This window comes from Ovis aries, chromosome 9, assembly GCF_016772045.2.
Source record: "Ovis aries strain OAR_USU_Benz2616 breed Rambouillet chromosome 9, ARS-UI_Ramb_v3.0, whole genome shotgun sequence".
NCBI classification, from domain to species: Eukaryota; Metazoa; Chordata; class Mammalia; order Artiodactyla; family Bovidae; genus Ovis; species Ovis aries.
This window is the reverse complement of record NC_056062.1, coordinates 2,333,243-2,357,177: the sequence shown is the minus strand read 5'-3', so window position 1 is coordinate 2,357,177 and position 23,935 is coordinate 2,333,243.

Below are 23,935 nucleotides of genomic sequence, written 5' to 3'. Positions count from 1 at the left end.
TGTCACAGAGCGCTGAGCTGAGCTCCCTGTGTCATACAGCAGCTTCCCACTAGCCACATGGTAGCGTACATGCGTCAAAGCTGTTCTCTCAGTTCATCCTGCCGTCTCCTTCCCCTATTGTGTCAAGTCTGTTCTCTCTGTCTGTGTCCTTTAAGTGCAGGGTTAAACATTCCCAACTCCTGAGGCCATGCTCTTCTAAACACTCCGCCTGACACCTGACGCCTTCTCTCTTCTGAGTGTGCTCTACTGTGGCTGGTGGAAATCTGAACTGCTTTCTGTTCTGTGTCAGCTCACTGATTGCCCTCCTGCTCCTGTCTAGTGGTGCTCTCCCGGCTCCCCGGATTTATCACATACAGGTGCCCATCAGCTGACGACTCAAAGGGACCCCTCAGGCCACCTATGTGTGTGTGTTTGTGTGTGTGTGTGTTTGTGTGTGTGTGCATTTCTCCCCTATTTGTGTGTATGCATTTCTTCCCTGTTTGTGCAGCTCTCTCCTGTCCAGTATTCTGCCTGCAGATCTTGCCTCCTGTGCCTCCTTGGACTCTCCTTTCTGTCTGCTCACTCAGGGGGACTGTTGTGTCCTGAAATACTCTGCTGCAGCAGCAGTGAGCTGGGCAAATCCTGTGGCTCACCTTGTTTGTTCCCTATCTCATGGAGATCACTTGTCTGTTCTCTTTCCTGTGTGCTCTCTAAAAGCTCTTGTTGCACATATATTTGGACTATTTTCTTAGTTACCTAAAGGTGGAGAGTAAATCTAGTCTTGGCTGGAACAGAAAGTCCAGTTACTCAGATTTTGGATGTGTCAAAAAAAAAAAAAGATAAAAATTTGAAAACTTTTGGTAGTTATAATAAATCATGAGACATTTCCTTGTGCTCAAGAGCAAATCTGGAATAATTCAGATGTTCTTTGGGCCCTGTGAGTAGAGCACAGAACTCTTCCAGATCCTTGTTATATCTCTCCACTGCAAAAATTGATGTTCCAAAACGCCGCTGTCCTTACACAAGTTTGTGTGTGTGTGTGTGTGTGGAGGAATGAGATGAAAAAAGACTGTGGACTAGCAAGTGTGGAAGAGTATTAACTGTATTTGGGACAAAAATCATTGTGATATGCATTTGGGACTGAAAACATTGTGATATGTATGTCTGTGTACCTACAGCCATGTATATGCATTTGTTTGAATGTGGTATATTTGATAACTGACAATATTTGGGTGGAATACATGTTATGGTAAATTGAATTCTTGGTTAAATTAATACTTGATAGATATTATTTCATGCCTGTTGAATTATTTTTTTAAATATTTTATATATTTATGTAGCAATAGAGAAAATTCAATGTGCTTTAGTATTTCTCATATATCTATGATTTTAGTAGTATTTCCAGGTCAAAGTGTTGAACATCAGTAATCACTTTATACTACCCTATATGTGGCCAATGCAGTGTAAATGTGGCTCAACTGTGAATACTTTGCTCAGATAAACAATGTTTGGCATCCAGGAGACTGGGCACAGATGTATTCCTGCATAAAGGAGTATAGTCAAGGCAAGGTTCCAGGAGAGCCAGGTTTCGACAGCCAGGAATCCAACAATGTGCACTAGGTAACCTGTAAGTAGAAAGGAGATTTGGCAGCAAATAGAGGAATGTTCCAGATCCAGGAGAAAGTGATTTTGGGGAAATCTCGGTATAAGTAGTATGTGTAGACACACAGAAATTAGAATTTCAGTCTCTGAAGAAGACACTGTAGGGACAGGCAAGGCCCCTTTCTTCCAGGAAGTGGGTGAAAGAGGAGAGACTGAAATAAAAACCAAGGGGTTAAAATCCAAAATATGTGAGAACTCATAACTCAGTAGGAAAAGAACTGAAATACATTTTTTAAAATGGGCAGATCTTCTGCAAAGACATTTTTTTCCAAAGAAGGCTTAAGGCTTTCTAACAAATACACAAAAGGATGCTCAACATCACTAATCATCAGAGAATTCAAATCAAGACCACAATGAGATTTCATCTCACACCTATTAGAATGGCTGGGATCAAAAAGACAAGTGTTGGGGAGGATGTGGAGAAAAGGAAACATTGCTGGTTACAAATGTAGATTAGTGCAGCCACGATGGAAAACAGCACAGAGGTTCCTCAAAAAATGAAAAATAATTTTGAGTTGCCACATGATCCGGCAATCCCACATCTGGGATTCCATTTATCCCAAGGGAAAAGGAATACTAACTCAATCAATTTATTTATATCCTCATGTCCATTGCAGCATTGTTTACAATACCAGTACATGGAAATGACCTACATATCAAACGATGGATGAATGAATAAAGAAATGTAGTGTATGTATTCAGTGGAAGATTATTTGGCCATGAACAATGAGAAAATGATGCCAGCTACAACAGTGTGGGTGGATCTTAAGGGCATTGTGTTCAGTGAAATCAGCCAGACAAAGACAAACGCTGTATGATCTCAATTCTATGTGGACTCTAAACATACACACCCACACACACACAAAACCAGGACTCACAAATACAGAGAATAGCTTGGTGTTTGCCGGAAGTGGGGGTGGTGGTGGGCAGGAAATGGGCAAAGGTAAGAACTTCTAGCTATGAGATAAATAAGTCCTAGAGATGTAATGTATAGCATGGTTACTATAGCTAACATTATTGTGCTGTATATATTTTTTCGTGTATTTTTAAAAATTTTATTTAGCTTTTAATTGAAGGATTTTTTTATTTACAGAACTGTGTTGGTTTCAGTGGCTGAGAGTGTAGACTTTGAAAGTTCTCATCACAGGGGAAAAAAAAATTCTAACTATGTTTGTTGATGGATGTTAACTGAACTTATTGTGGTGATCATTGAGCAAAACATCTATGTCTCAAGTCATTTTGTCATACACTAAAATGTACTTCTATATCAGTTATACCTTAATTAAAGTAAAAGTAAAAATACCTAGTAGTGTTGGGAAGTTACTTGAGGCATGAAGTACCTGCTATAGGACTCAGGATGTGCTTTCTGACAGCATCTTGTGGAAGGCTGTGGGGTGACCCGCTGAGTTTTAAGTGGATTCAAACCTAAATATGGAAATGATTTTAGAGCCCAGTGTGAGTCTTCAGAGGCAGTAAGCAGATTGTTATAATGTTGGAGAATGTGCTGACTGTACCAGCGCAGGCCCTTTAAATCAACTCAGTATAACTCCACAAATGTACACTAAGAGGTCATTAAAATGTAAGAATTAAAGATTTTAAAATTTAAAAAAAAATAAAAATAAAAGATACACACTGCAATTAAAAAAAAAAAAAAAAAGAAGTCAGAGGTATGTCACTCTGGGATTAATCCACTAACCTGCTCACAACATTCTTCTGTGTTAGTGAAATAGGAAAGAATCTTTGTATTCTATTACAAGTTTATCACTAAAGGGATGTTGCTTATAACCTTAAATTATACATAATGGCTCTGGAAACCCTGCCTCCCAGGTAATGAGCATTAAGCTAAAATGCCTTTGTTTAGCTTTCAGGAAACATCCTGACCAGGCCCACCTATAAATAACTGCAGGAAGAAAGAAATTAACACATTTGCTCTGGAGGCTGATGGGAACTAGGAAGTGTTTGACTTTATTCTCTCTCCTTTTAGTGAAAAAGAAGCCTGAATTCTAACTTGGTAAGATAATTCTTTGATTCTAGGTCTGCTGGCTTTTTGAATAAAGTCTCTATTCCTCGTCCCATCAACTCTTCTCGATTTATTGGCATATCGTGTGGCCAGCAGTGTGAGCTTCGACTCTGTAACATTAGCTCTTCTTGTTTCCAAATCTCATCCTTCAAGTACAGATGCCCAGATCTTTTCTTCTGGTGCTTGTCACCTTGCCTTTGATTACTGTTCTTGTTTGGGCTGTTTCCAGGTATGTTGGGTCTCCCTCCACAACATGCCTTTGGAAATTCACTCTCTGGTCCTAAAATTCACTAATCTGATCTACGAGGCAGTCCTTTTACACCTTCAAGGGTTCTCAGGGACTGACTGGTGTGTTCTTTTAGCTGCTGGATCAACAGTCTTGAACCTGAGTTAAAGCCTAGGAATGAATTTTGAATGAATCCCTGGAATGAACCAGTTCTCAGTTCAGTTCAGTTCAGTCACTCAGTTGTATCCAACTCTTTGCAACCCTGCAGCACGCCAGGCTTCCCTGTCCATCACCAGCTCCCAGAGTTTGCTCAAACTCATATCCATTGAGTTGTTGATGCCATCCAAACATATCATCCTCTGTCTTCCCCTTCTCCTCCTGCCTTCAATCTTTCCCAGAATCAGAGTCTTTTCCAGGGAGTCAGTTCTTCCCATCAGGTGGCCAAAGTACTGGAGTTTCAGCTTCAGCATCAGTCCTTCCAATGAATATTCAGGACTGATTTCCTTTAGGATTGACTAGGTTGATCTCCTTGCAGTCCAAGGGACTCTCAAGACTCTTCAACACCACAGTTCAAAAGCATCAATTCTTTGGCGCTCAGCTTTCTTTATAGTCCAACTCACATCCAGACATGACTACTGGAAAAACCATAGCTTTAACTGGATGGACCTTTGTCGGCAAAGTGATGTCTGCTTTTTAATATGCTGTCTAAGTTGGTCATAGCTTTCTTTGCAAGGAGAGAGTGTCTGTTAATTCCATGGCTGCAGTCACCATCTGCAGGGATAGAATAGAGAACTATCACCAAAATCCTTTAAGTGAGCAATTTTCATCATACTGCTCTCAGGGCATGCTCAGAGCCCAATTTCAGGAATTATCAATCATTTATGGCTCTGGGCGTAATTTATATCTATGCTACTTGGGGGCTGTGTCACCTCTCAGCCTTGGTGTCCCCACGTGTGATCATAGATGAGTGTTACCATGCAAATGCGTCAGCTCTCAGTTTATTTCCTCTCAGTTCTAAATGCACTCTTCAATTTTGTTCTTTTTCTAATGGCAGACCTATTGCATAGCACTGGGAACTGTACTCAATACTCTGCGGTGACCAAAATGGGAAGGAAATCCAAAAAAGAGGGGTATATATAAACATATCACTGTAGCACTTTGCTGTTCAGCAGAAAGTAACACAAGTTTGTAAAGCAACTATACTCCAATAAAAATTAATTTAAAATGTACCCTTCAATACATGTGGTAATAGAATTTCTTTCAGCATTTCTTTTTTTTAATATAAATTTATTTATTTTAATTGGAGGTTATATTTCAAATCAAGCCTCTCACAGTTCTGGTGGTTTTCTGCATTCCTGGGCTTGGTGCTGCACTGCTGCCTCTGTCTTCGTGTTGCCTTCTTCTGTTGGCTGATTTTGCCTCATCCTGTCTCTTATCAGGACACTTCTCATTGGATTCAGGGCACACCTGGATAATCCAAAATTATCTCATCTTAAGGTCCTTAACTTGATTACATCTGCAAAATGCTTTTCCCAAATAAGGTAACATTCACAGACTCCAGGGATTAGAACATAGATGTACTTTTCCTTGCGTCCACAATTTAGCCCACTAAAATGATTTTTGTGTTTGTTTCTTATTTTAATAAATTTAGATTAAGATGCCATGATATATCACACTATTAGCTCAGTTAATAGGGCTTCCCTAGTGGCTCAGGTGGTAAAGAATCTGCTTGCAATGCAGGAGACCTGGGTTCGATTCCTGGGGTGGGAAGATTCCCTGGAGAAGGAAATGGCAACCCACTTCAGTATTCTTGCCTAGAAAATTCTATGGACAGAGGAACCTGGCAAACCACAGTGCATGGGATTTGCAAAGAGTCAGGCATGACTGAGCATCTAACACTTTTGCTCAGTTAATAAACCCACAAATATTTTTTCCAATATTTATTTATTCCATAGGCATATTACTTACTAATGTGATTTTCTTAGGTTTTGTAGTAATAGTCATGCTATGTGAACTTCACTTGCGAAACATTTAGTCATTTCACTGTTATGCGTCCTAACCAACTCTTTCAAGTCCCAAAAGGTTGATCCTAATGCAAACGCATGCATGAGACTGAGCTGGCAATGATACAGTGTAACATACTATAAGGTAATGTTTTCTCCATGCAATCAGATGAGTGCTTCATTCCACTAATATCTGAAACTGATTAAGCTTAAAGAATATACCTGAATTGCCAAAGTTTGTAGGAAGTGTTATGATATCTAGGAAGATTTTGGGGTCAGGGATCACATGGACACGTCTGTAGAGGTTTAACCACAAAATTCCTTCAGCTGTTCAAACATAACCCATCATTTCTGTGTGGATTAAATTGACATGCTGTAGGAAATTTTCTCTTATATTTCTATAGCTTTTTCCCATTTCCTTCCTTATATAACACACATTTAGGTAGAAGTGTTTTTAATATTCACTAACTTAAATAAGGTTTATTTTGAGCATAATCATAGGCGCTGCCTGAGTGGGAGGAATTTGTGCTGTGGTTGTGAGAGAGGAGAAAAGATGCTTCTCACATAGAGAAGTTGGTGAAAAGATATGTAATAGACTTGGGAGAATACCACTACTGCCATTAATAGATTCTAGGACATGGACAGCTCAGAATGCAGAGAACCCCCTACTCTCACCCAAGTTGGACTCACTCCCATGAACTTGTAGTTTCTGATAGGTCGCTGAGTTCTGTTTCTCAATGGTGCTGCTGATAATACAGGGATATGATTTTTTTTTTTTTGCATTCATTTATTTATTTGGCTGCATGGAGGTTGTAGCATGCAGGATCTTTGGTTGCTGTGCACAGACTCTCTAGCTGTGGCACATGGGTTCCAGGGCATGCAAACACAGTAGGTTGATTTTTTAAAATAAATTTCTGACATTTTAATGTTGAATATCACAAATTCTTCCTGCATGTTTTCTGACGAAAAAACTCAGAATCTTGTTCCCATGCATATAAGATTTGAAAGACCACAATAAAGGACTAAGCCTGAATATTTGTTTATAACACTCGAACGCCTTGTACATGTCATTTTTATCTCTAAAGGGCTCTCTATTTCAAAGCCCTTTTAATTCCTATGATTTTAGATGAAAACTCCCAATCAGGATGTTCATGAACATCTGCAAATATCTTTTTCTGTTGGAAGATGTCAGCAGACAATGGCATGAGCAGTTAGTGAGGGGTTGGCTGGGACCTGGCAACAGAGCAACGAGCAGTTTCTCACGTTTGAGAACCTGAATCGCTTCTTGATCTTGACGTTTTTTCACAGCACACCTGATGAATGGATCTCCAGGATGATGAGAAGGGGATGAGTCAGAAGACGGAAGCTCTTTGTTGTGATCGAAGGTACTATGGTTTGAATCCTCTATTCTGCCTCTTGCCTTCTCCTCTCCTTGCTTACTATCCTTTTCCTGTTCCATCCTGGCCATTTTCCTTTTGCAGCTCCTCTCCCACCTCACACTAAGAAAGTCTAGACATTCATTCATTCAACAGATATTTGCTAAGTTTGACTGTGTTCTCTGCACTGTTAGATGATTGGATATAGAGTAATGAATAAACAAATTGCTTATATGGAGCATCTATTCAGGCAGGAAGGTTAAATCCTGAGCTTGTGGTTCATGTCACACAGTGGAAGAGCTCTTCACCAGCACTCTAAATGACCCTTAGCCCTGGAGACCAGAATCCATATCTGGGGTTGCATGAGGAGGGAAGGAGTTCAAGTAGATTGGTGATATGGAGGGCAGAGTTAAAGGGGCAACACAAACACAGTGAAGGGACCCAGAGGAAGGAAAGGGGTTTTTGTAGCTGCCTAATGTAAGACATTTTAAGGAGATACACATATAACTAAAGGGATTTTTTGAAGGCTGTGTGCATGAAAGAGTATACATAACCCCTGAGCTTTTAAAGTAAAGCAAATAATAGTTGCTTTTACAATTTTTCTTTAGGATTTTAATAGATTTGTATTTGCACTTGTACTTCTGGGTAATAAATTAAGAGTTTTTATTATGATGATTTTTATTTAGTTTACATAAAGCAAGATGTTCATGTTTTCCCTACCTTTTGGCCACTACAAATGAATCACATAGAATCCTTATCTCAATAGGACTGGAAGAAAAAAATAGTAGCTAATACTGGAGTTACTTATCGGTGAATAACTGTTCCACAAAGTGAGACTGGTGAGTAAGATGTGTTTTATGACTGAGAAAAACATGGGAGGCTAGTCTAGAGGGCAAAATGTAGGATTGAGGGGTTGCCTTCTGCCCTCATCAACTCATTCTCTCTCTTTCTATTCATTCCTACTCCAAGCAAGTAAATGTGTACAACTTTCTTATACACTTGAACTTAAATTATCAGCTTAATATAGACTTAATATAGACTTAAAATTAGACTATTTTATCAGCTTAATATGTATTATGAAAGCCTCTTGGTAATGACAAATCAAAAACCTATAACAGATACAAAAATGATAACAAGAAAGAACCAAAACCAACGTTATAAAAAACAATTCTCAAAGACAGCAAGAGAGGAAGAAAGGAACTACAAAGCAATAAGGAAAGAATGAACAAAATGAAAATAGTAAGTCCTTACCTATCAAAAATTACTCTAAATATAAATGGTTTAAATTCTCCAATTAGGAGAAATAGAGTGACCGAATAGATCAAAAAAGCAAGACCTAACTCAGTGCTGCCTACATGACACTTAAGCTACAAGAACATTCACAGGCTGAGGGTGAAGGGAAGGGGAAAAAAAATACCCCATTCAAATGCAAACCAGAGGAGAGCAGATGTAGCTATGTATATGTCAGAGAAAATAGAGTTCAAGTCAAAAGCTATTACAAGAGAAAGAAAGGTCACCATATAATGTAAAAGGGATCAATTTATTAAGTAGATATAAATATATTAAATAGGTATAGCAATTTTAATATATATACACCCAATATTGAAACATTCATATATTTGAAAAAAAAATTAACAAATCTAAAGGCAGAAATAGGCAGAAATGATAGCAGAGAACTTTAACACTCTATTTTCAACAATGGATAAATCATCCAGACAGAAAATCAACAAGGAAATAAGAGATTTGAACTTCATTGTAGACCAAAGAACCTAACAAACATATTTTGAACATCCCATCCAAGAGCAGCAGAATACACATTCCGCTAATGTGCACATGACAATTCTCCAGGGTAGATCACATGACAGGTCACAAAATAAGTCTTCACAAATTTATGAAGACTGAAATCATCGAGCAATTTTTCTTTTCTAACCACAAAGATGAAACTAGAAATCAATAACAGGAGGAAAGCAGGACAATTTACAGATATGTGGAAACAACATGCTCCAAATAATCAATGGATCAAAGAAGAAATAAAAAATAAAATAAAAATAAATAATGTCAAACAAACAAAAATTTAAAAAGGAAATTATGGGATGCAGTAAAATGTACTAAGAAGGAAACTCTAGTGACAAATGCCCACATTAGAAAGAAACAAAAATGATCTCAAATGCCCTAACCTTATATCTCAGTGAAGCAGAAAAAGAACAAATTAACCCCGAAGGTAGCATAAAGAAGGAAATAATAGAGATTATAGCAGAAATACATGAAATAGAGACTAGAAAGACAAAGATCAAATAAACTAACAGTTTTTTCTTAAAAGATACACAAATTTGAACAGTTAACCAATTAACAAAAAAGAGATGAATCAAATAAAATTATAAGTGGAAGAGGACACATAACAATTGATCCCAGAGAAACACAAAGATGATGATATTTCAATGAACAATTAAATACTAACAAATTAGATAACCTAAAAGAAATGGACAAATTCCTAGAAACAACTTATCAATCCTGAATCTTGAAGTAGCAGAAACACTAAACTGTCCTGATAATGAAGTGCAACGGGGACACTACAAGGAAAGAAAATTACAAGCCAATGACCCTGATGAACACAGATGCAAATATCCTTAGCAAAACACTAGCAAACAGAACTGAAGAGCACGGTAAGAGGACCACACACTGTGAGCATGTGGGATTTATCCCTGGGAATCAGGAAGGGTCCAACATACGCAAGTCAGAAATGTGATACGTCTCATTACTAGAAGGAAGTATAAAAATCTGATGAACATTTAAATAGATGCGGAGAAAGTATTTGATAAAATTCAACATCCTTTTATGATAAAAGTTCTCAACAAATTTGTTATGGAAGGAATACACCACAAAAATAATACAGTTCATATATGAGAAATCAACAGTTAACATCATACTTAGTGAAAAGTGAAAAGCCTTTTCCCCATGACCAGGAACAAGACATAGATACTCACTCTTGCCTCTTCTATTCAACAACAGCCCCATTGCCGTTGTTAGTCACTAAGCTGTGTCTGACTTCTTGAGACCCCATGGACTGTAGCATCCCAGGCTTCTGTCCTTCAGTATTTCCCTGAGTCTGCTCAAATTCACTTCAACTGAGTTGGTGATGCCATCCAACCATCTCATCCTCTGTCATCCTCTTCTCCTTTTGTCTTCAGTCTTTCCCAGCATCAGAGTCTTTTCCAATGAGTTGTCACTCTCTATCAGATGGCTAAAGTGTCAGTTTTACTCGGCACTGATTTCCTTTTGGGATTGACTGATTTACCTCTTTGCTGTCCGAGGGGCTCTCAAGAGTCTTCTCCAACACAATTCGAAAGCACTAATTCTTCAGCACTTAGCCTTTTTTTATGGTCCAGTTCTCACATTGATATGTGACTACTGGAAAAATTATAGCTTTAACTGTATGGACCGTTTTTCCACAAAGTGATGTCTCTGCTTTTTAATATGCTATCTAGTTTTGTCATAGCTTTTCTCCTTAGGGGAAGCGTCTTTCAATTTCATGGCTGCAGTCATCATCTGCAGTGACTTTGGAGCCCAAGAAAAGAAAATCCGCCACAGTTTCCAGTTTTTCCCCATCTATTTGCCATGATGTGATGGGCCAGAGTGCCATGATCTGAATTGTTTGAATGTTGACTCTCAAGCTAGCTTTTTCACTCTCCTCTTTTACCCTCATCAATAGGCTCCTTAGTTCCTCTTCACTTTTGCAATTAGAGGGATATAATCTGTATGTCTGACGTTGTTGATATTTCTTCCAGCAATCTTGATTCTGCTTGTGATTCATCCAGCCTGGCATTTCACATTATGTACTCGGCATATAAGTTAAACAAGCAGGGTGACAATATATAGCCTTGATGTACTCCTTTCCCAATTTTTTAAATTAATTATTATTATTATTATTACTTTATTTTACTTTACAATGCTGTATTGGTTTTGCCAAACATTGACATGAATCCATCATGGGTGTATACAAGCTCCTAATCCTGAATCTCCCTCCCTCCTCCCACCCCATATCGTCTCTCTGGATCATCCCCATGCACCAGCCCCAAGCATCATTGAAACATGTATACTATCATGTAAGAAACGAAGTGCCAGTCTATGTTCAATACAGGATACAGGATGTTTTCCCAATTTTGAATCAGTTCATTGTTCCCTGTAATATTCTAACTTTTGTTTCTTGACCTGCATACAGGTTTCTCAGGAGGGAGGTAATGAGTTCTTGTACTCCCATCCTTTTAATAATTTTCCAGTTTGTTGTAATCCACATAGTCTTTACCATAGTCAATGAAACAGTAGATGTTTTTCTGGAATTCCTTTGCTATTTTGATGATCCAACGGATGCTGACAATTTAGCCCCTGGGAATCCCTGGAAGCTCAGCTTTTAAAGTATCTGCCAGCAGTGCAGGAGACCCTGGTTCAACTCCTGGATTGGGAAGGTCTGCTGGAGAAGGAATAGGCTACCCACTCTAGTATTCTTGGGCCTCCCTCATGGCTTAACTGGTAAGGAATCCACCTGCAATGTGGGAGACCTGGGCTTGATCCCTGGGTTGGGAAGATCCCCTGGAGAAGGGAAAGCTACCCACTCCAGTATTCTGGCCTGGAGAATTCCATGGACTGTATAGTCCATGGGGTTGCAAAGAGTCAGACATGACTTTGACTTCTACTTTCACCACGAAGACCCAGCAGTGATACCTCTCAGGGAACCTTGAATCCACCCACTTCTTTGCCTCCACCACCCCTGACCTCTCCCCGCAGGAATCCCAGGCACTAATTCACACAGGGGCTCCTCCAGAGACTTCAGAGAGTGCACCCTTGCTCTGGAAAATGGGCTCAGGGAAATTCAAAGCCTGCTTCCAGATTCTCCCACCACTGAGTGCAATAGTTTCCTTTGCTCTAAGGGTGTGACCGTTGTTCTCTAACTGGCCAGCTTTTGCTGCTTTAAGCACTCAGGTCGTCACCATGACCCCTGCCCATACCCAGGTTTTCAGCCCCTGTGGTTTTATCTGTCCAGAATACACTTCCCTCACCCTTTTGTTCTAAGAAAGTCTTGCTCAGTCTTCAATGTTATGCCCAGTCTCTTCTCCATCTCTCTGAGAAGTGTGGGTCCTGCTCTGGGGGTCCTGGAAACAAAGCAACTGACAAGGGATTAATCTCCAAAACACACAAGCAGCTCATGTAGCTCAATGTAAAAAAGATAACAAAAACAACCCAATCAAAAATGAACAGAAGACCTAAATAAATATTTCTCCAAATAAAACACGCAGATGGTCAAAAAGCATGTGAAAAGATGCTCAACACCACTAGTTATTAGAGAAGAGCAAATAAAACCTTTTAATACAATGAAGTATCACCTCACACCAGTCAAAATGGCCATCATCAAAAAACCTGCAAACAAAAGTGCTAGAGAGGGTGTAGAGAAAAGGGAAACTTCTACACCATTCGTTGGAATGTAAATTGGTATAGCCACTATGGAGGTTACTTTAAAAAGTTAAAAATACAATTACCATATGGTTTAGCAATCCCACTCCTGGGCAGATACCCAGAGAAAATCATAATTCCAAATCATGCATGCACCCCAATGTTCATGGCGGCAGTGTTCACAATAGCCAAGTCATACAAGCAATTTAAGTGTCCATCAACAGATGAGTGGATAAAGAAGACATGGTGCATGGATGCAATGAAATATTCTGTTCAGTTCAGTCGCTCAGTCGTGTCCGACTCTGCGACCCCATGAATCACAGCACGCCAGGCCTCCCTGTCCATCACCATCTACCAGAGTTCACTCAGACTAACATCCATCGAGTCAGTGATGCCATCCAGCCATCTCATCCTCTGTCGTCCCCTTCTCCTCCTGCCCCCAATTCCTCCCAGCATCAGAGACTTTTCCAGTGAGTCAACTCTTTGCATGAAGTGGACAAAGTACTGGCGTTTCAGCTTTAGCATCATTCCTTCCAAAGAAATCCCAGAGTTGATCTCCTTCAGAATGGACTGGTTGGATCTCCTTGCAGTCCAAGGGACTCTCAAGAGTCTTCTCCAACACCACAGTTCAAAAGCATCAATTCTCCAGTGCTCAGCCTTCTTCACAGTCCAACTCTCACATCCATACATGACCACAGGAAAAACCATAGCCTTGACTAGACGGACCTTAGTCGGCAAAGTAATGTCTCTGCTTTTGAATATGCAGTCTAGGTTGGTCATAACTTTTCTTCCAAGGAGTAAGCTTCTTTTAATTTCATGGCTGCAATCACCATCTATAGTGATTTTGGAGCCCCAAAAAATAAAATCTGACACTGTTTCCACTGTTTCCCCATCTATTTCTCATGAAGTGATGGGACCAGATGTCATGATCTTCGTTTTCTGAATGTTGAGCTTTAAGCCAACTTTTTCACTCTCCTCTTTCACTTTCATCAAGAGGCTCTTTAGTTCCTCTTCACTTTCTACCATAAGGGTGGTGTCATCTGCATATCTGAGGTTCTTGATAGTTCTCCTGGCAATCTTGATTCCAGCTTGTGTTTCTTCCAGCCCAGTGTTTCTCATGAGGTACTCTGCATAGAAGTAAAATAAGCAGGGTGACAATATACAGCCTTGACGTACTTCTTTTCCTATTTAGAACCAGTCTGTTGTTCCATGTCCAGTTCTAACTGTTGCTTCCTGACCTGCATACAGATTTCTCAAGAGGCAGGTCAGGTGGTCTGTATTCCCATCTCTTTCAGAATTTTCCACAGTTTATTGTTATCACACAGCCAAATGCTTTGGCTTAGTCAATAAAGCAGAAATCGATGTTTCTCTGGAACTCTCTTGCTTTTTCATGATCCAGCAGATGTTGGCAATTTGATCTCTGGTTCCTCTGTCTTTTCTAAAACCAGCTTAAACATCAGGAAATTCACAGTTCACATATTGCTGAAGCCTGGCTTGGAGAATTTTGAGCATTACTTTCCTAGCATGTGAGATGGGTGCAATTGTGCAGTAGTTTGAGCATTCTTTGGCATTGCCTTTCTTTGGGATTGGAATGAAAACTGACCTTTTCCAGTCCTGTGGCTACTGCTGAGTTTCCCAAATTTGTTGGCATATTGAGTGTAGCACTTTCACAGCATCATCTTTCACGATTTGAAATAGCTCCACTGGAATTCCATCACCTCCAATAACTTTGTTCGTAGTGATGCTTTCTAAGGCCCACTTTACTTCACATTCCAGGATGTCTGGCTCTAGATGAGTGATCACACCATTGTGATTATCTGGGTCGTAAAGATCTTTTTTGTACAGTTCTTCTGTGTATTCTTGCCACCTCTTCTTAATATCTTCTGCTTCTGTTAGGTCCATACCATTTCTGTCCTTTATCAAGCCCATCTTTGTATGAAATGTTCCCTTCAGTTCAGCTCAGTCGCTCAGTCATGTCTGACTCTCTGCGCCCCCATGAATCGCACTCGCCAGGCCTCCCTGTCCATCACAAACTCCCGGAGTTCACTCAGATTCATGTCCATCGAGTCAATTATTCCATCCAGTCATCTCATCCTCTGTCGTCCCCTTCTCCTCTTGCCCCCAATCCTTCCCAGCATCAAAGTCTTTTCCAATGAGTCAACTCTTTGCATGAGATGGCCAAAGTTCTGGAGTTTCAGCCTTAGCATCATTCCTTCCAAAGAAATCCCAGGGCTGATCTCCTTCAGAATGGACTTGTTGGACGTTCTTGCAGTCCAAGGGACTCTCAAGAGTCTTCTCCAACACCACAGTTCAAAAGCATCAATTCTTCGGCGCTCAGCCTTCTTCAAAGTCCAACTCTCACATCCATACATGACTACTGGAAAAACAGCCTTGACTAAATGGAACTTAGTCGGCAAAGTAACGTCTCTGCTTTTGAATATGCAATCTAGGTTGGTCATAACATTTCTTCCAAGGATCTTCTTTTAATTTCATGGCTGCAATCACCATCTGCAGTGATTTTGGAGCCCCAAAAAATAAAGTCTGACACTGTTTCCACTGTTTCCCCATCTCTTTCCCATGAAGTGATAGGACCGGATGCCATGATCTTAGTTTTCTGAATATTGAGCTTTAAGCCAGCTTTTTCACTCTCCTCTTTCATTTTCATCAAGAGACTTTTTACTTCCTCTTCACTTTCTGCCATAAGGGTGGTGTCATCTGCATATCTGAGGTTCTTGATATTTCTCCTGGCAATCTTGATTCCAGCTTGTGTTTCTTCCAGCCCAGTGTTTCTCATGATGTACTCTGCATAGAAGTTAAATAAGCAGGGTGACGATATACAGCCTTGACGTACTTCTTTTCCTATTTGGGACCAGTCTGTTGTTCCATGTCCAGTTCTAACTGTTGCTTCCTGACCTGCATACAGATTTCTCAAGAGGCAGGTCAGGTGGTCTGGTATTCCCATCTCTTTCAGAATTGTCCACAGTTTATTGTGATCCAAACAGTCAAAGGCTTTGGCATAGTCAATAAAGCCTTGGTATCTGTAATTTTCTTGAAGAGATCTCTTGTCTTTCCCATTCTGTTTTTTTCCTCTATTTCTTTGCATTGATCACTGAAGAAGGCTTTCTTATCTCTTCTTGCTATTCTTTGGAACTCTGCATTCAGATGCTTATATCTTTTCTTTTCTCCTTTGCTTTTCGCCTCTCTTCTTTTCGCAGCTATTTGTAAGGCCTCCACAGACAGCCATTTTGCTTTTTTGCATTTTTTTTCTATGGGGATGGTCTTGATCCCTGTCTCCTGTACAATGTCACAAACCTCATCCATAGTTCATCAGGCACTCTATCTATCAGATCTAGGCCCTTAAATCTATTTCTCACTTCCACTATATAATAATAAGGGATTTGATTTAGGTCATACCTGAATGGTCTAGTGTTTTTCCCTACTTTCTTCAATTTAAGTCTGAATTTGGCAATAAGGAGTTCATGATCTGAGCCACGGTCAGCTCCTGGTCTTGTTTTTGTTGACTGTATAGAGCTTCTTCATTTTTGCCTGCAAAGATATTACTCAGCCGTAAAAAGAAATGAATAATGCCTTCTGCAACAACACTGACACCACTAGAGATTATCATATTAAAGGAAGTCAGAAAGAAGCAAATACCAGATAATATCACTTATATGTGAACCCTAAAATATGGCACAAATTAACCCATCTAGAAAGCAGAAACAGACTCACAGACATAGAGAACAGACTTGTATTTTCCAAGGGGGCAGGGTGGGGTAGGTGTGGACTAGGAGTCTGGGGTTGGTAGATTAAAACTATTACATTTAGAATGGGTAACCAACAAAGTCCTATCATGTAGCACAGGGTACTCTATTCAGTATTCTGTGATAAACCTTAATAGAAAAGAATATAAAAATAATTAATGTATGTATATAACTGAGTCACTTTGCTATACAGCAGAATTTCACTTGACATTGTAACTCAATAAAATTTTTTTTTAAATAATTACAGTTTTAAACTGATGCCTCCACCCATGGCCCTTCATGTCAGTGATCCCAAATGACCCCTGTCCTGGTTCTGACCTGCAGCTGGGCCTTGCGTGCTGGTTCCATGGAGAACCCAGGCCGTGCTTGCACCTCCCTGTTTCTAGCCTTGCTTTGGATGTTCTGGGCTGGGCCCTGCCATCATCCAGCATCCTCAGCCTCATTCTGGACCAGTGTGATGTTGGCCTTCTGGCTACAACAATCCTTCTCTTCCCCAGAGCCTGGTGGCTGCTGGTTGGTTGGTAACCTGGAAGTCTGGTTTCCTTCAGAGATGACACAGGGAATTTATTCTGCTTCTCTGTCACAGGAGCACTGTCGCTGATCATTATAATCCCACAGGGAGCTTTGGAAGGTTCTGAAGCCCAGTTCCCAATCCTAGGGACTCCAAATTAATTGATATGAGATGCAGTCTGGATATTGGGATTTTAAAAAATATGTATAGTTGTCAAAGATAAATGAAGATGGATACTAAAGTAAGTACAGATGTTAATCAGTGATGCACAATTGCAGTGGGGAAAAGAGTTCAGTCTGAACTGAGTTCATCTATGCTTGGGTGACCAGGTGCTTTAAATGAGAATGAAGGGATAGGAAGTGGGGGTGATGAGTGAGGGCCTAGCAGAGTCAGGGAAGGAAAAGTCACAGAATGTGGGAAGGGGGCTGGTCCACAGGAAACCCACCTGGGTTAGTTAATGAGCACTTCTGAAAGTCAGGCTTCTGCCCTCCCACAGAGCCTGGGACTCAGGCCCCGTCTGCACCTGTGGGCTGGAACAAAAGCCTCCTGGCAGCTTTGAGTTTTCACAGGCAGGCACTCAAGAGGAGCTTAGGTCATCCTAGGGACGTGGCCTGAACTGGTTAGAAACAGGTTATTGTTTTAGGAAAGTCTTTCTAGGCCAAAGTGGAGCACTGGTGGAGAACAGGGCTTGGTTAACGTGGCTAGAAACTGGTTGAGGTGATTTATCTCTGAGAGTGTTTTGCCTATGTTCTCCTCTAGGAGTTTTATAGTTTCTGATCTTACATTTAGATCTTTAATCCATTTTGAGTTTATTTTTGTGTGCGGTGTTAGAAAGTGATCTAGTTTCATTCTTTTACAAGTGGTTGACCAGTTTTCCCAGCACCACTTGTTAAAGAGATTGTCTTTACTCCATTGTATATTCTTGCCTCCTTTGTCAAAGATAAGGTGTCCATATGTGTGTAGATTTATCTCTGGGCTTTCTATTTTGTTCCATTGATCTATATGTCTGTCTTTGTGCCAGTACCATACTGTCTTGATGACTGTGGCTTTGTAGTAGAGCCTGAAGTCAGGCAAGTTGATTCCTCCAGTTCCATTCTTCTTTCTCAAGATTGCTTTGGCTATTCGAGGTTTTTTGTATTTCCATACAAAGCTTGAAATTATTTGTTCTAGTTCTGTGAAAAATGTGGCTGGTAGCTTGATAGGGATTGCATTGAATTTGTAAATTGCTTTGGGTAGTATACTCATTTTCACTATATTGATTCTTCCAATCCATGAACATGGTATATTTCTCCATCTATTAGTGTCCTCTTTGATTTCTTTCATCAGTGTTTTATAGTTTTCTATATATAGGTCTTTAGTTTCTTTAGGTAGATATATTCCTAAGTATTTTATTCTTTTCGTTGCAATGGTGATAGAGAAATGCAAATCAAAACCACAATGAGGTACCACTTCACACCAGTCAGAATGGCTGCGATCCAAAAATCTGCAAGCAATAAATGCTGGAGAGGGTGTGGAGAAAAGGGAACCCTCCTACACTGTTGGTGGGAATGCAAACTAGTACAGCCACTATGGAGAACAGTGTGGAGATTCCTTAAAAAATTGCAAATAGAACTACCTTATGACCCAGCAATCCCACTTCTGGGCATACACACCGAGGAAACCAGAATTGAAAGAGACACATGTACCCCAATGTTCATCGCAGCACTGTTTATAATAGCCAGGACATGGAAACAACCTAGATGTCCATCAGCAGATGAATGGATAAGAAAGCTGTGGTACATATACACAATGGAGTATTACTCAGCCGTTAAAAAGAATTCATTTGAATCAGTTCTGATGAGATGGATGAAACTGGAGCCTATTATACAGAGTGAAGTAAGCCAGAAAGAAAAACACCAATACAGTATACTAACACATATATATGGAATTTAGAAAGATGGCAATGACGACCCTGTATGCAAGACAGGGAAAGAGACACAGATGTGTATAACGGACTTTTTGGACTCAGAGGGAGAGGGAGAGGGTGGGATGACTTGGGAGAATGACATTCTAACATGTATACTATCATGTGAATTGAATCGCCAGTCTATGTCTGACGCAGGATGCAGCATGCTTGGGGCTGGTGCATGGGGATGACCCAGAGAGATGTTATGGGAGGGAGGTGGGAGGGGGGTTCATGTTTGGGAATGCATGTAAGAATTAAAGATTTTAAAATTTAAAAAATAAAAAACTAAAAAAAAAAAAAAAGAAAGAAACTGGTTGAGGGAATCTTTGTCTCAGCCAAGTCTGAGAAATGCTGATCCAGGATTGTCCATGTCTGTCTCTGTCTCTGCTCTGAGGTCCAGGCTGCTCTCCATAGGAGGCTGATTCCTGATGTGCAGGCCTTTAAGACAGGATTAAACTGTTTCCTTTCCTCCTGGCCCCACTCCTCCCTTACCTACATTTTTTCACTCTGATTAAGAGTGAAAAGTGAAAGTGTTAGTCCCTCACTTGTGTCAGACTCTTTGCGATCCGATGAACTGTAGCCCACCAAATTCTTCTGTCCATGGAATTCTCCAGGCAAGAATACTGGAATGGGTAGCCATTCTCTTCTCCAGGGGATTTTTCCCAACACAGGGATCAAAGTCCCGTCTTCCACACTGCAGGCTGATTCTTTACCATCTGTCATAAGAGTGCATTTGCCTTCTCACCTGTGGACCTAATTCTTTCCTGCCTGTGAGAACTTCCCTCCACTTTAGCCTTTGAAGATCATGCTTCCTTCTCTGCACTGCCCACCCCCCACATACACAGGGAACGCCCCCCAACCATGCTCTTAGGTGGGCGAAGCTGTGGTCCTCCACCCCCCGCAGCTCTTCTGTGACCTGGTCTTCAGCCAGCTGCCTGGGCCTCTCCTATGCCTCATTCAGTTAAGCTCTATGGGGCTGACTTCTCCTCTCAGGATTCTTGCCTCTGACCCTGAACTTTCTCTACCTCATGGCATAACTCTGAGGTGGGGGAGTTTGTGTGTGCCCCTCACTGAGGGGCAGGGAGACTGGAGCTTCTCACCCGACTTCTGCTCGCCGCTCATTCTAATGCAGCACTTAACCACTGACAGAGTTCTTAAGATCATCAATTTATTAACTCATTAACAAACATTCTGTGAGTGACTTGGGAGTCTATTTTTAGTTTTATAAAGTAATCAGAGTTAATGGTTGTTACAGCTGGAAGCCAGGGGAGGGCTATGACTTTCTGAGTCAGTCAGCCTTGTGTGCTTGTCCTCAGTCACTTCAGTTGTGACCCCATGACTCTTTGCGACCCCATGGACCAGAGCCTAGCAGATTCCTCCATCCATGGGATTTCCCAGGTAAGAGTTCTGGAGTGGGTAGCCATGCTCTCCACTGAGGGATCCTCCCAACAGGGGTCAAACTGGGGTCTCCTGCACTGCAGGCAGATTCTTTACCATCTGAGCCACCAGGGAAGCTCTCAGTCAGACTATTGTCATGAAAAGACAGAACAGAATGGGTCAACATCCTTGGTAATTTCAAAATGTCGTCTAGGACTTGAGTTGCTCAGGTGGAATAAAGGTTTTTATTATTATAAAAAGAACATAAACTTTTTGTTATTGAGTGTTTATCACATGACCAGACATTGTTTCTACTTTTAAAAATACAGTTGAGTGGGCTATCACACATGTATGAAAATATAAAAAATAACTGAATATATGATGTACAAACATATATGAGGAAGGGAGACAACAGAATCTGTGGCAGAAGCACGAGGCAGCTCTGGTGAGGAGCAGACATTTGGAAGTCTTACTGAGAAAACATCATTGAAATCGTCTTGGAGACAGTAGAATTTTAGCAGGTATAGATGTGGAGACATAGCCTGGGCATCCCAGGCCCGGAACCTCGAGTGCAAGGGTGAGGCAGTGGAAAACTTGGTGGAAGAACTTCAATGTGCTGACATTATCAGCATGTGCGGTTTCAGAGAGGTGTGCACCCAGCTCTTAGTGCTGAAAGTGCCCATCAAAGCATGTCATTAAATGACTGACCTTGGAGAGATTCCTCGAGGGGCCCACTAGGTGGCGCTCTGTCTTCTTTGGCAGCGGCTTTCTCCTCCCTCCTAATAAGGGGTATAATCCTCGGAATTACTGTTGAGATGTACCACAAATAGATAAAACCTGAGACAGTGTAGCCTTTCTGTCTCTGTGGATGAAATGCTGGGAAGGAGGATTTCCAAGTGACATGGAAACACCACCAGATAATGGAGATTCCTTACCTGTGGGTATGATAGTCCAGAATTCTTTTTACCTTGGAAAAATTTTGTTTCTGTTCACGATTCTTCCATTTAATTCCTTTACCTAAAATTTTCCACTCCTGAAGAATGGAATGAAGAATGTAAAAAAAAATCTATATCTTGCATTTGTTTGAAACTCATCTACTGAATCTATTTTAACATATCTAACCTTCCATTTTGGAAACAGGATTATTGAGGTCTAAATGTCTGTAATCTCAAAGTCATACAATAGAAATATTATAGAAAGGGATTTTTTTAAAGGTGTAACTGAAGAAGAAAATAGAATATGAAAAAGATTAGACACAGACAAATATACAACTTGATATACATATATCTGAATCATTTTGCTGTATACCTGAAACAGCAAACATTGTAAATCAACTACATGTCAGTAAAAATGTTTATAAGATTTTAAAAAAGAGAAAAAACACCCAACAGCAAAAAATATAGATAGCTAATAACTTTTAATTACAACCAATGTATTCTGGAAATTGTTGACATATCAAACTCCGGGAGATAGTGAAGGACGGGGAAGCCTGGCATGCTGCAGTCCATGGTGCCACAAAGAGATGGACACAACTTTGTGACTGACTAACAAATAAAATCCACAAGTTAAATTATAGCATATACTGTGTCACATGTTAATTTATTTATTTTTGTTTTTTTTACATGTTGATTTTAAAATGTGTAACTTTTCATATGAATTCATCAAGCATTATTTTTGCCATAGATTTTGACATCTTTGGAGATAGATTGGCAGGTATTTTAATAAATATGCAGTGAGTGACAATTAAAGTCCAAGTTTTCTGGAATAATTATGCGTTCAATTACCCCTATTAGCACCACAGAGCACATTTTTTTTTTGGTCACTTCTCAATGAAACAAGAAACGTTGTCCTTATGTGCCCTTTATAGGTTCTCTACCTACTTAAATGTTTAAAAATTACTTAGAAGAAAGATATTTAAAAGAGCAATAATAGAAACATGTGTCAGTAAAATCATATTTTTTTATGAAATTATGATAGGAAAGTGGCAACAAAGGTTTCTAAGACTCTTCATTGAGGATTAAAAAGCAAAATTAGAGGAGGATGCAGACAAGTAATAAGCAAATGAGCAAAACTTAAAGAAGATATGGTACATACATACAATGAATTATTACTCAGCCACTAAAAGGAGCAAATAGGGTCATTTGTAGAGATGTAGATAGATCTAGAGTCTGTCATACAGAGTGAAGTACATCAGAAAGAAAAAACAAATATCGTATATTAATGCATATGTATGAAATCTAGAAAAATGCTTCTGATGAACCTATCTGCAGGCCAGGAATAGAGATGCAGACACAAAGAAGAGACACGTGTACACAGTGGGGGAAGAGGAGGGTGGGATGAACTGAGAGCTTAGCACTGATATATTTGCACTGCTGCTGCTAAGTCGCTTCAGTCATGTCTGACTCTGCGACCCCATAGACGGCAGCCCACCAGGTTCCCCCGTCCCTGTGATTCTCCAGGCAAGAACACTGGAGTAGATTGCCATTTCCTTCTCCAATGCATGAAAGTGAAAAGTGAAAGGGAAGTCGCTCAGTTGTGTCCGACTCCTAGTGACCCCATGGACCGCAGCCTATCAGGCTCTTCCATCCATGGGATTTTCCAGGCAAGAGTACTGGAGTGGGGTGCCATTGCCTTCAAATAGATAGCTAGGGCAAACCTGCTGTCCAGTACAGAGAGCTCAATTTGGTGCTCTGTGATAACCTAGGGGGATGCAGTGCCAGGGAGGGAGGCTCAAGAGGAAGGGGATGTATGTATGCAGATAACTGGTGCACTTCATTGCACAGCAGAAACTAACAAGCACTGTAATGCAATTATAGTCCAGTTTTTAACAAAAGACAGAGTCTGTGAGTAGAATTGCGATGTGTTAGATGCCTGAACGCAGTAGAATATAATAGACATGGGTGAAGGAGGAGAAACTAACAAAGTGGACGCAAGGTTTTGTTTTTATCCCTATCTTTTTATTGTTTGGAGATGAGTTGCTAACTTGTCTGGGAAGACCATTGAGATAACGTGCTGACAGCTATTTAAGAAAGTGACTTTCCTTCATATTTCAGATCACATTTCTGACCAGCACCCGCTGGACCATGTCTCCCGTGTCACTGATACATGTATGTATGTATGTGGGCTGAGCTGCACCCTTGACAGACTCTCCTCTTGAGGTCTGGAAGGCTACCCCCGCTTTCCCTGTGAATCCTTCAAGGCTCAGGCTGAACGTCTGTCCTCTCTGTTCCCTCCTTTCTGGTCCCTTCCCAACAAAGCCGATCACAGCCACGTGCTGCACAGGGAGTGCTGATGTTCACCAACTTTCAAGCTTCTCGCCCTCTTCCTAGATACCCACTAAACCCTTTCCTAGCTCCTTTCCATTCCTTATGGTAGAAAGTGAAGAGGAACTAAAGAGCCTCTTGATGAAAGTTAAAGAGAAGAGTGAAAAAGCTGGCTTAAAACTCAATATTCAAAAAACTGAGATCATGGGATCCAGTCCCATGACTTCACGACATATAGATGGGGAAATAATGGAAACAGTGAGGCTTTAATTTCTTGGGCTCCAAAATCACTGCAGATGATGACTGCAGCCACGAAACTAAAAGATGCTTCTTGGAAGAAAAGTTATGACAAACCTAGACAGCATAT